The following is a 12,633-nucleotide window of genomic DNA, read 5'->3' as shown; positions in this document are numbered from 1 at the left end:
GAGAGAACCAGTCTCCCCCCATGTAGAAGTGAACAGCTAAGACGTACACCCCACAGGCCCGTTTGAACCACCATCTCTCTGACCCAAGGACTGTGCACTTACCACCACTTTGTATTAAGATTGTCAGCAGTCAGGCCTGGTTTTACTCACAGTGAAGTCAATAAGCTCCCGTGTCTGAACACAACCATCTAGTCCACAGTATGAAAACCTGATACGGTCTGCTGGGTAGTTCGGACTCCTAACGCAGGCCCTTGTTCCTCTTAGTGGTGCACGCCCACGGGAAAGTCACCACTGTAGGTCTCACCGCAGTCAAGGAGCTTTGAATCTAGACTTAGATACTCTGTTCTGTCTATCCATGTGGATTCAGTGAAGGACCATTGCAGAAAGAAAGAGGAGACGAGGGCTGTTTCTAGAAGCAAGCCTAGAAAGGAAGATTAGAAAATAAACGCTTATTTGAGAGATATTCTTTTGGCTTCTGTAATTTCCAATATTCTGTTCATGTTGTCCAATTGGTTTTGTGGTCTAGGAAAATGTTATAAAATCTTCAAGACCAAGAAATACTTGCTGATCTTCCCAGCAGGCCAATTACTTTACCAAACAAAACGGAAGTTCTTCAGAAATGCCGTGCCCCTTGGGGATCCACACGCACCATTTGAGTTCAGGCTCAGCTCCTCTGTTCCTGAGGAAGGAAAGGAGGGACGGTTCATCGGGTGGGTCTGAAGGTCACCCAACATCTGTGAAGTGCATGAACGGCAATGCCCTTTCTCACTGCTCCCCATCTTCACGTACGACTGCTCACTCTGCAAGTGTCCCCAACATTCCTTCACTCCATCTATCCATTGTACCAACACTGTTAGCTGGGATCACAGCTGCCCAGCTAAAGACCTCATTCTCCAGTCTTCCTCACAATGAGAGGTGGTCATGGGGTTAAGTTCTGGCTGATGTGATGTGAGCATAAGTGACGTAAAATTCTTGAGTCATGCTTTTTCAAGGGGGAAAAATGCACTTCCCCAGCAGCTATAACATGAGTATGAGACTAGAGCTGAAGAGTCATCTTGTACCACAAGGTGGACATTGTCAGGGCCGCCTCCCCTGCTCTGGGCTGCTTTCGCCTGAGCTGCCGTGGGAGCTAGAAATAAACTCTCCTGTTTAAACTGCTGTTATTTTGGAATTCTATAGCAACAACTGTATCTGTAGCCTGATTAATTTAGAATTTGATGCTGGCGTTGGGGTTGCCATAATAGGATCTCGTATCTGCGGCCTTGGCTTGAGAGCTGGGCAGCAGGCAGGAGGGACCCGGGTACTAGCAGCTGGGAAGTTGACGACTCTTGTTACTTTTCGGAAATAACACTTATGAAAACTTACCTCTGATGCCTTGGCAGGCAGGAAACACGTGAACATGGCCTGTGAGTCTAGGAGCTTGTGGGAAAAACTCGGATGCTGCTGTGTATTGGCTGCCTTTTGAGAAAAGAAGGACTCAAGCTGGAAGTAGAACGTCCTTCTCTGTATGTCGCCTTCCATCTAAGTGGACAAAGAGTCCAGTAGTTTAGAAGTGTGCATCACTGAAGACGTCAGTTACCTCTGTGTCAACACTGAAGCAGGACTGAGAAGTGGCTCTAACAATGAAGACTCAGCAGGACCTAAGACGGTGCCCCAGGCTCTCTCAAGCCTCTCCCCATAAGTCAGTGAGTCCAGTCCACAGGCAGAGCACATTAATGTTGCTCCCTTCCCAACCAACCCTGCAGTTTTGGATGGCCTCAAGTAGGCCATTAATGACACGGGAGAATGGACAAAGCCACAAGTCCAGTTAATAAAAGAAAAGGTCTGCAGATGCAACAAGTCTGACTAGAGCATGAAAGAGGCTTGAAGCCTATAGACTGTAAGTCTACTCAGATTTTGAGGAAAATATATTGCTAAGGAAACCACACATCTAGCATGAAAAAGCCTGTGTCAGCTCAACCCACTAAAGCAACCCCTGAGTACATCTCCTAAGATTGACATGTGCTCCAATGCTCCCCTGAAGTTACCACGGAGGACACTGGATGAGAAAGAACGTCCCAGAGGGCAAAGCCAGGGACCACAGGGCACAGCGGAGGAAGAGTTTCCTCAGAGAGCGGAACCGGAGGTTCTGAGGGGATTAACCAAGGACTAACCAAGCTGCCAGGCAGGGGGGTTTGCAATGCCCATCTCAAAAAGATTCGATAATTGCCAAAAACCAGGACTATTCTAGGGCTTCCCATTCTTCTCTGTTTCGACTGAGCATTTTTCTGTGGACATCCCGGCCCTGCTTTACCACTTTTATTGAGATTGTGGGGGAGGGATGGGAAAGACAAGTAGCTTCTCTCAGCTGTCAGATCCCTGGACCATAACAAGCTACACTGACCTAATGGAGAGGACCACACATCACCCCAAGACCCTGGGCTTTGAGGTGGATTCTATAGCTGAGTGGGTCTTGGGGGCTGACTCGTGGCAAAGGGAAGAAGATGTGAGGCTGCCGCTCGTCTCCAGTATCCACTCTCTCCTTCCTCCTCAGCTACAGAACTTTTAGCGGAGAATATGGGGTGCTCAGCAAAAATCTACAAAATTTCTGGCCAATGGGATGTGAACAGAAGCACTGTGTTTTCATTTTTTTCCCTAGATTGTGCCCTCAAGGAAGAGCTATCGCCTCCTCTCTCCTTTTCCCCTTCCTGCTGGCTGAAATGAGGATGTAATGGGGTGGAGCCCAAGGAGCCGTTTTGGTCCACGATGTATCAGTCCTGTGTTGGGAATTAGAGAACCACAAGCAGGCTCACCACTAACATTGGCAGGGTCTGGGATTCGCATTCAAATGGAGGACCCGATACCATAGGCATAAATATTTAAGTTATACATCAGCCTAAAAACTATTAGATAGAATACCTTCTAATCTCCTAGCTTGACGAATATACCTTCAATGACCTTGTATGTCAGGTTCAAGTGTAAAATCCTTGAGCTCCTTTGGGTAATGTGCCAGACTGTGGTGAGGTCAGGACTAGATAACCAGCTAACCCTGGATCCTGCCCCATGACCATTCCCACCCAGCTGTGATTCCAGGCGGCGCTGTAAGGGATCTCATGGCATGTATATACAGCCCAGGTCACACGTCTAAGTTCCCACAAACAGCTGCCACTTAGGCACCCCTTGCCTTGAGCCTGGGCAGGTACAGGCCGGCAGAACAGACCACTCCAGAGAGAGGCCTGCTCGGGCCCTGGGAGCAGGCGGGCCATTTGAGCAGGGTATTCTGGATCCTGAGTCCATCATGTGGTCTAGACTGGGGCGAGGGCACAGGCTCCAGGTAGGCACACCTCCTTGGTCCTGACGACTTCTGGTTTGTGGAGAGGGCAACATCTGGAGGAGGGCCAGGGCAGGACCTTCAAAGACAGGGCCAAGGGTGGGGCCATTCCTGCCCTGGCGTGAGGGCAGTGCTGGCTGTGAGCTGGAGGACATGGATCTCTGGCACTGAGGAACGCCGTGTCTGCCCCGCGCTGCGTACTCCTAAGTGATTCCACGAGAGAGACAGCTTTTTGTATTGTTTGTATCACTGCTAATCTGAGTCTTTGTTACAATTATGAGACCTACATCCTAACTGTGATGCTGCCTTCAGGCAGTAGTTACCTGGGATCATTGCCATGTGATGTCCCACAAGGAAGGACCTGCACCTCTTCTCCCGAGTCCTCCTCCTCTGTTTTCTGTCTCCGTGGTGTGTTTCTGCCACAGTCATGGACAACTGCATCTCCCATGTATGGTTAACATCCACTACGTGAACTTTTTTTAACCTCTGCCTCTAATGTCATTTTCCTGCTGGTTAGGCCTGAGCACTGCTGACAAAATGGCAGGATTCCATTCAAGCTTGATCTAAACAACAACAACAACATAAATATGTGTCTCAAAAAGTAGTGAAAAAACAAAACCCATAATTCTGGATGTTTCCTGTGGTTAGGATTCTTTTCTCACTTTTAAAACAATTTAAACACTTTTCTCTAAATATATTTTTTTCAGCATTTTGTTTAGTCTCTTATGAATGAGTAGACCAATGTATACACCTAGACTGAGCACGCTCGTTAGCACACACGTTTCCAATTTCGAGCGCTGGTCTTCACAGACGATGTGGTTATTACAGTCTTTCAGAATGTCATAGATTCAATTCAGTCGTCCTTTAGGGAAAGTAAATGGCACTCATTCCTTTATACTTTCTCAGCTAGTGACCACAGTGACCACATCTTGAAATGTTCAGACATTCATCTTTGAAAATTTATTGATCCTAAAAGAGGTAAACTATGGCCTTGGCCTCTCTGGATTTTTCCTGAGGAAACGGCAGGTTCTGAGCTCCTTCTATAAGTCACGCATTGTATCATGTTCTTCGTATGAATTTCCCATTTAAGAACCTAAACCACTCTGTGGGGTAAGTGTAACAGGCGGGGAACGCAGACCACAAACTTGAGAGTGCAAGAAACACAGATTTCCAATTCATTCATAGCTAAACTTAATTTATACTTTAGGCCCCTATTCTGTGAAGTGAACACAACTTAATCTCACTCATATTAAGAGTGCCAACCTTAATTTTAGAGGACGTAGTGGGGGCCTCTGGGGGCCTCGGTCCTCACCTTGTGTCCACTCTGATACTGCCTGAGATCTGCTTTCTGCAGGCTCTGGCTCTGTGACACTCGATGTGGTAGCCAGAGCCACGTGGGGCTACTGACACCGGAAACATGGCCGTCAGAACTGAAATGGGCTGTATGTGAAATACACACAGAATTTCAAAGATTTAGTACCAAGAAAAGCCCCTCATTTATAACATTTAATTGACTACATGTAGAAATGATAGCATTTTGGATATATTTGGCTAAAGAAAATACATTATTAAAATCAACTTGGCCTGTTTATTTTTACTTTTTAAATATGGCTCCTAGAAGCACTAAGACTACGTAGGTGGATGCGTGCTATCTCTAGGACAGGGCTGCTCTGGATCTCTGATCATTTTCTTCCTCCTGACCACAAGGCTGCGCTGGTCAAGCAGAGTCATCTCCATCGTCGTTACCCGGGGCTTTGCAGAACAGTGGACCTACTGCGATGAGGAAGCGAACTGCGTTTCCTCTGACTCAGTTCACACAATGTGGCTTAGATATCCTCAGACACAAAGTCCTATGAAGCTGATTTCATTTTCTCTAAAAATTAAAATCACCTCTTTCCTTTGAGGGTCATCTCTAAAGTCTTCTTCCACAGGCTCTGACAGTCGCTCATGAACTTGTATTTTAAATATTTAGAGATGAAAGTCCGTGCTCTGTTCCTGACCACCAGGAACACATCAGTTTGTCACAAACGAACAAGGACTTCCCGCTAATTTCAAAAAATTATTTGGGGATCTCTCTGAGGGGTGTACAGAAGTGATGCTATTACAAGCTTAGTTGCTCTTTGAGCTATTTAGTTTTCAAAAGGAAAAAACCATTCAAAGTCCCTTAAGCAGGGGTTTGTAGCAGTTTATAAAATGCTTTAAATTGCTTGGAGTACCTGACTCAACAAGAAGTCAAATCACACTTGACAAAGTCACTCTTTTTTTATTATTGTGGTAAGAACAATTAAAATGAGATCTAGGGGCCAGCCCGGTTGCATAGTGGTTAAGTTCACATGCTCCACTTCTGTGGTCTGGGATTCACAGGTTCAGATCCCAGGCGCGGACCTATACCACTCATCAGCCATGCTGTGGCAGTGACCCACATACAGAACAGAGGAAGATGGGCACAGATGTTAGCTCAGGGCCACTCTTCCTCACAAAAAAATTTAAAAATGAGACCTACCCTCTTAACTAATTCTTATGTGTACAATACAGAATTGTTAACTACAGGCACAACAGTGTATGGCTGATCTCTAGAATGTATTCATCTTGCAGAACTGAAACTTTATAGCCATTGAATAGCAACTCCCCCTTTCCCCCTCCTCCCAGACCCTGGCAACCAAGATTCTACTCTCTGTTTCTGTGAGTTTGACTATTTCATATACCTCATATAAGTGGAATCATGAATTATTTGTCCTTCTATGACCGGCTTGTTTCACTTAGCACAATGCTCTCAAGTTTCATCCATGTTGTTGCGTATGGAAGGATTTTCTTCTTTCTCATGTAATATTCCATTATATGTATGTATCACATTTTCTTTATCCATTCACCCATCAGTGGACTTTTAGGTTGTTTCCACTTCTTGGCTGTTGTGAATAATGCTGCAGTGAACATGGGAGGGCAGATAACTCTCCAAGAACCTGATTTCAATTATTTTGGATAAATACCCAGTAATGGATTGCTGGATCATATGGTATTTCTATTTTTTATTTTTTGAGGAGTCACAAAAATTAACTCAAAATGAATTAAATACATAAATATAAGACTTGAAACTGAAAACTTCTAGAAGAAAATATAGGGGAAAACTTCATGACATGGGTCTTGGCAATGATTTCCTGGATATGACAATATAACACAGACAACAAAAGCAAAAATAGACAAGTGGATCTACATCAAACTAAAAAATGTCTGCACAGCAAAAGAAAACAATTAACAGAGTGAAAAGGCAAGTAAGGAAATGGGAGAAAATATTGCAAACCATGTAACTGATAAAGGGTTAATCTCCAAAATTTATAAGGAACTCCTTTGATTCAGTAGCAAAAAAACAAACAACCCAATTGAAAAATGGACAAAGTAGACATTTCTCCAAAGAAGACAGGCCAACAGGTACATGAAGAGATGAACAAAGTCACAACTGAGGAGAGAGAATGTCCTGACAGAACAGGAAACAGAGAAGAGGAGGAAATGGAACGAAGAGAATAAGTTAGTCACTCTCTTCTCTTTGGAGGAAAATCTCGGAGGTTTGGAAAAGATTTCGGGACATTTTTGTCTCTATCCTTTGAGTTAGAACTTGGAAATAGGAAAAAAGAAGATAGAGGCTGTTGTGGAAGCAATAATTAAGGTGTTTCTCCCCGAGTCCTGCTCAGACTTGCAGAAAGCAGTCTCAGATAAAGAGAGCAAGCAGGTTGTCAGAGACCTGATGCCCACAGTGATGGGCTGAGAGGAGCAGAGGCACCACTCATAGCCGCCCAGCAAGGAAAACTGATGAATTCAGATGACAGTTGCAGGCTCCAGAGTAGTTCTCCAGCCGTCACAAAGAAAGCCAGTCACTTACCTTTACATAGTGGTACTGTAATAACATGTAATTAGTAATAAGACATCTAATCCCCATCCCCGTACCCTCCATACAGGCACAGGATCAGAAGGGACATCAGCTGGGCAGACACTGTCACAGAGAAGGTAGTTTTCCAAAGCAGTCAGAACAGAGAGGGCTGGTATAAAACACATGCGAGAAAGAACAACTGCCAAGATCAAAATGAGAAAAGCCAACCGAACGTCAGACTCGATGGGGCAATCACAGGGTAGCACGTAGGAGAGAAGCTAAATGTCCAGGAGCCCGTGAAATACAGGAATGGAATCAGGAGTAAGGGGTCAGTGGGCACAAGGCAACGCTCATTAACAAATACAGAGCAAATGCCTGTTCTGTGCCCAGCAAAACTGCAGGTGCTGAGGATGCGGTAATGAGCAGCACGTGGCACTTGTCTTCAAGGAACTTATGGGCTAGTGGGGAAGGTAACGGATGCAGAAGCAGCTCACAGACTGGTGTCTCTTATGGGAGCGCATGAGCATGGCCTCTAACTCAGTTTTGGGAGTCAGAGAAGGTTTCTAGAGTATATAATATCAAGATTCATATCTAAATGATGAGTTCAATTGGGCAGGCCGGACGGTTTGTCAGGGAGGAGGGAGGGAGGCCACGGAGGAGGCAGAGGGAGAGCTAAGGAGAGCAGCGTTCCAGGCCAAGGCAGCAAATGCAAAGACTTAAGATCGAGAAACGATACAAAGAAGCCAAAAACATGAAAGTGAGAGCTGAAGGTAGAGAGGGGTAAAAATTACACCATGTCAAGGAGTTTGGACTTTATCTTGGTGACAAAAAGTATTGGCGTTTTAGCAACCCTGAAATATAGACAATAGACTTCTGCGAGGTCAGACTGAGGCCAAGGTAACAGTAGGGGGCACTGGCTGTGATACAGGCAGGAGACAATGGTGACCAGAACTACAGCGATGGCGGTGGGGATGGAGAAAAGTGGATGGATTCTGAGATACGGAGGTAGAATTGAGAAGATTTACTCAATGACTAGATGCAAGTCAGGGAGCTCTGAGGATTTGGAATTGAGCAAGGACTGAGGTTCCAGCACTTTTTCTGTGAACAGGGACAGACTCATCTTGGCTCCATATTCTAGGGTCCTGTGTGGGTCAGCCTACTGTGTAAAGACAGAGTCTGTGAGGACTCCTCGTTCTTTGAAATAAGCTGTCCTGTGCAGGGAGCAATATTAGAGGAAGGTTGGGGCTTCTCTGTTCTTATTTGTGACAATAACTTCTGAGATGAATGACGAAGGAATAATCACAAATATAGTCCTCTCAAAGGCAGACAAGAACCTGGCTCAGCTGGAGGTGAAGCCACCTAAAAAGCTTGCCATTTAAAAGGAACTCTATGTCACATTACTTTGTAATATAAAGACTATTTTTATATTTCAAGGACTATACATCAGATTAAACTACTGAAATTTAATAATGACAGGCAGTACAAAACTGGATGTAGCAGAGTTTAAATGGAAAAGACTGCCTGCCAACCCCAGTACCAGTGTCCTTGTGGCCCCAGTGTATTTTATCACAGCAAATGTGAAGGAACCATCTTGGAAACTGCCAACTTACTAGAAGCAAACTTACCTTAGGCAGGATCCAGTCAAGATATCCAATCTGAGATTATGATTTTCCATTATTTTTATAAGATAAAAATCTAAAGTGTCTTTCCCAATCATGCCTATAAGTTGAATATTTTATACTGTAAAATATCCATGGATTTTCCCCCATAATAAAGTATTACATTCAATCTGATATTCAATATCACATTCAAAGGTGTTGACTTTATACTTCACATAAAAATATATCTAAGAATATTGGAGTGGAACAACCTCAGGGATTTTGGAAAGCACCATTTAAATGGAAAAGAGTAAGTTGGTTTTAGGAGCCATTTGGCACTGCTCACTAATATTAAGAAGCCACATAAAAATTGAGAAGCTAATGTTAATAGTATTTTTTTAATTTGAAAATTACATTTTGCTGTTTGATACATTTGAAACAACTGAATTTGTTTTAAGTTCTTTTGGCCTGTAATTCAAGCTATCTTTCTGTGAAATATTGTTTTTCTCCCCTCCAGAAACTTACCCTTCCAAAATAGATTTTTACTTTCTACTCCTTAAGATAAATACACAAAATTCATATTCAAATGGTTTAATATATGTATTAAAACCCAAAGTATTTTCCACAATAAGTGCACATTAAACTGTTTATAGGATAAAATCTATAGGACATATGTATACAAATTAACTATAAATTTCGATGAAACTCCCCAAACCAAAACCATTTGGATGAAGTCTAATAAGTTAACTATGTTTACTTATTTTCATATGTGAAGTCATCATTTTACAGATTACAATTTTTCATGTCATCTTTAGGGTCTCTCGTGGGAGTATAACCAATCAAAACTCTAAAAGAAGGCTCCCCAAACTTTCTGTGGAGAAAATTCTTACTTCTCCAAAGCCTTGAAACGATACTCAGAACAAAAGTGCCTTCAGAAAGACCCTGAGGGATAGAGGGGCTGATCACGAGCAGTGTGGCAGGAGAGAAGCCTCCCTGTGTTCTTGAGACGGGAAATGCTTTCTCGGTTGTGGGAGGATGGCCGCCCTGTGCCAAGTGAGGTTCAGCTGTGCAATTACTGGCCCATCAGGATCAGCCACGTAGAGAACCTTACAGCCACACACTGCATTTCAGCTTTTCATATTTAGAAGAAGCTATTATCTATCAATAAGGCAACATGAATTTGAAGGTTATAAAATTTATACTGCTTTTGAAAGAACAAATATTTACTATGATGCAGAAGCATCAAAAAGAAAATGCTGAGGCAACAAACTCTACAGGGCAAGAGGGGAAGGATTGGTTGTCTGAAGTGATTTTTTCGTCTACCCGGCTGCCTGAGTTAGAAAGCTCCACCGCTAAGAAAAGACAGGCCAGGATGTCAGACATCAAGGCCAGCTGGGAGAAAGATGAGAATGGGCAGGGAGCATGTTGGAGGAGACGAACTTGGCAGGAAGCTGGCTCTTTGGAAGCAGCCAGAGATGAATGTCCAAATGGCTTAGCCAGGCCAGAGGTGATGCAAGCAAACGCTAGGACCAGGAAACACGAATGTAGTGTGTGCAGAGTGGGTCCATTCAGCAGCAGTTGTAATGAACATTAGGCAAGGGGTCAAATCACAACAGGTTCTGAACTGGGATTGGCCTTTGAGGAGCAGAACTAACTTTCCAGGAGAGGAGACTAAGAAGGCCTGTTAGGGTATCAGGAAGCAACAAACCGGGCCAGCATTTTGGAAAGAACCTTCATAATAGAGAAAACTAGAGTCAGGAAATAAAAAATGAGAGTCAGGCAAACTGGGGTACGGTCTCAGTTTTATAAAATGGAACACCTTGACTAACCATCCATGAGCAGCGCAGGCAAATGAAGACAAGATTAATCCTAAGTCTCCCCGATGCTCTCGTCGTCCTGACCTCCCTCTCCAGCTCACCCTCCATGATGTTGCTGAGCCCCAGAGATTCCACCTCCAAAATGTCTCCCAAATCAGTCTCTCTCCCGTGCCTCAACACTGCTCTTCTGGCCTCTCACAAGTTTTCATTAGCCTTAGATCTTTTCCCATTCAATCCACTGATCCTAAAGTTCCTTTTCTAAACCATATACCTGACCATGCCCCATTCCTTTGATCAAACACCTTCAATAATTCCCCATTCATTGGTAATTTTCAACATTATTTTCCAGACAACCAACATGAAAGATAAAGTTGAAATGCATGACACAATTCCACAGACAAAGCCCAATTTTGAAAAATCCAAGAATATTTTTTAGAGAAGTGAAACAAATTTTATAGTATACTTTTGTTTGGGTAGGTTTGAAGACTCTTGAGCATTCACAAAAGCATTTTACCAGTGCTTGAGTATAAATGGGGCCATTAATAATCCATTCAAGTATCCAGTCAACAAACACTGATGAAGGCCTACTGTGCGTCAAGCACTACTCTGGTGACGCAATGGTGAACCAGGCGGACAAACCTCACACTCAGGGGGCTTATGTTCAGTGGAGGGGACACATGCTGATACACTGAACAAATAATTACTTATTTCTAACATGATTATTTATACGATGGTTGTTAAAAGTGCTGTGAAGGAGAAGCATGCCGTGTTAGGACACTGCATAAAAAGGAAACCCTGCCTCTCTAGCTCTGTAGGATAGGTCGGGGGAGACGCCCCGAGGAAGCGATATCTTAACTGAGAGTTGAAGCACGTTTAGGGCTCAGTCACAGCAGACGAAAGAACTTGGGCAAGAGTTCCCAAAAAGTTTGAAATTTGGACAAGCGTGGTTGCAGCCTAGTGAGTAAGAGAGAAAATGTCCTGAAATGTAAGCTGGAGAGGCAGGAAGATGTCTGAAGTGAGCAGTGGTGAAGTGCGGGGTCTCATGACTGAAATAAGTAAGACAGAGAAGGACCAGGTTCGGAGGCTGCTGGGGGAGAGGAGACACTGGGACCTGAGTTCAGTTTAGGACACGTTCCGTTCAGGGAACGCTGGGATATGCAAGTGGAGACGTCAAAGAGGCGTGGAATCAGAAGAGACACAAAGTTCAGTTTAGAGATACATATTTAGGTTTCATTAGAATCAAGATGGTGTTTAAAGTCATCTTGGATTAATTTACCTAGGAAATGAACACAAAAGGAGAAGAGGATCAATAACTGAGCCATAAGGAATTCTGACATTAAAAGGTGAAGAGAGAAGGTTTAGTTCCCACATAGTTCTGAAAAGCTAAAGAGCCAAAAGATGTGACGACATGGAAGCCAAGGGGAGTCAGGGACTCAGGAACCGGGGGCAGTTTACTAGGGCAGAAAATGGGGCGAGGACTGTAATGTGTCCACTGAACTGGTTCTCTTTCCTCCATAAAGCTGTTACTCAAAACCGTACTGTCAAGTTAAAGGTAAAGCGGAGGAAGACTCAACTGACCTCTGCTCCCAGGGGACTGCAAGGAAAAACCTGGGGCAGAGGAGAGGGCCAGGGAAAAATGGTTATTCATGGGAGATCAAGAAAATAAGCTGTCCCCCAGAAACGGCACAATTTCTTTATAGACTTGATTATAAAAGTTACTCCTGGGGATTCTTGGAGACCTAATATAAAGATGAATTCCTCCAGAAAGAGTTTGCACTTGCCTCAGCCTAGGGCCTTGGGCACTACAATTTTAGTGTAAAACCATGACATAAAGTTTTTGGTGTTTTTTGTTTTATTGGATCACTCGAGACTAAAATAGCTTCAAGGGACAGAAAAGTAAATAAGATGAAATTGTAGATCTGAAAAGAACAAAAGAGAATTTATGGGAATGGAAAACATAATACTTGAGATAAATCTGTTTTAATTATGGAAGGATTAATGGTAGATCAGATAGAGCTGAAGAGAGATTTGGTGACCTGGAAGATA

The sequence above is a fragment of the Diceros bicornis genome, chromosome 17 (assembly GCF_020826845.1).
Source record: "Diceros bicornis minor isolate mBicDic1 chromosome 17, mDicBic1.mat.cur, whole genome shotgun sequence".
NCBI lineage: Eukaryota > Metazoa > Chordata > Mammalia > Perissodactyla > Rhinocerotidae > Diceros > Diceros bicornis.
Note: the sequence above shows the minus strand (reverse complement) of the source record.